Source organism: Bison bison, unplaced genomic scaffold (assembly GCF_000754665.1).
Source record: "Bison bison bison isolate TAMUID 2011002044 unplaced genomic scaffold, Bison_UMD1.0 scf7180017864079, whole genome shotgun sequence".
In the NCBI taxonomy this organism is placed as follows: Eukaryota; Metazoa; Chordata; class Mammalia; order Artiodactyla; family Bovidae; genus Bison; species Bison bison.
The window spans coordinates 12,597-13,108 of record NW_011494651.1 but is presented as its reverse complement, the minus strand read 5'-3'; the positions used below and the strand labels follow the sequence as shown (position 1 = coordinate 13,108).

The 512-nt window shown below is 29.3% G+C and overlaps 1 protein-coding gene across 1 annotated transcript in view; it reads right to left on the bottom strand.

Annotated features, from left to right (window-relative positions):
• Positions 1 to 512, bottom strand: part of PNPLA3 (patatin-like phospholipase domain containing 3) — a gene marked incomplete at its 5' end in the record, with an annotated part of 19,523 nt that overhangs the window by 12,933 nt on the left and 6,078 nt on the right. The window lies entirely within an intron of this gene.

Sequence of the window (512 nt, the reverse complement as noted above, 5' to 3'; positions counted from 1 at the left end):
CCTCACAAAGTCAAAATAAAGGTGTTCTCAGACAAACAAAAATGGAAAGAATTAGAGCTGGCTATCCCACACTATAAGAAATGCTAAAGAAAAGTACTTCAGGCTGAATAAAATGTTTCCAGGGAAGAGAATCTATATGCAAAAAGGAATAAACCACCAGAAAGGGTGTAGATATACATGATAATATAAATTACAATGTATTAATGGTAACTTCCACTCTTCTATTTTTTCTTTGTGGAACTCATTCTTTTGATGTTTACCTGACAAGATTCTTTAATGTTATTCTCCTGTTTTTTCTTTTGTCTTTTTCTTCCCATATTTCTTGCCTTCAGTTCTACTTTCTCAGAGAGTTCCTCAACTTTATTCTCCGATTTTCCAAATTTTCTATTTATTTAATGTCTGTTATTTCATTGATAATTTTCATTATCTCTTTTTTCTGTGAATTTTTTCTTTTGTTGAGTATAGAATTCTATTCTTGTGAAATAAATACAATATATTGTCTTATATCTCTA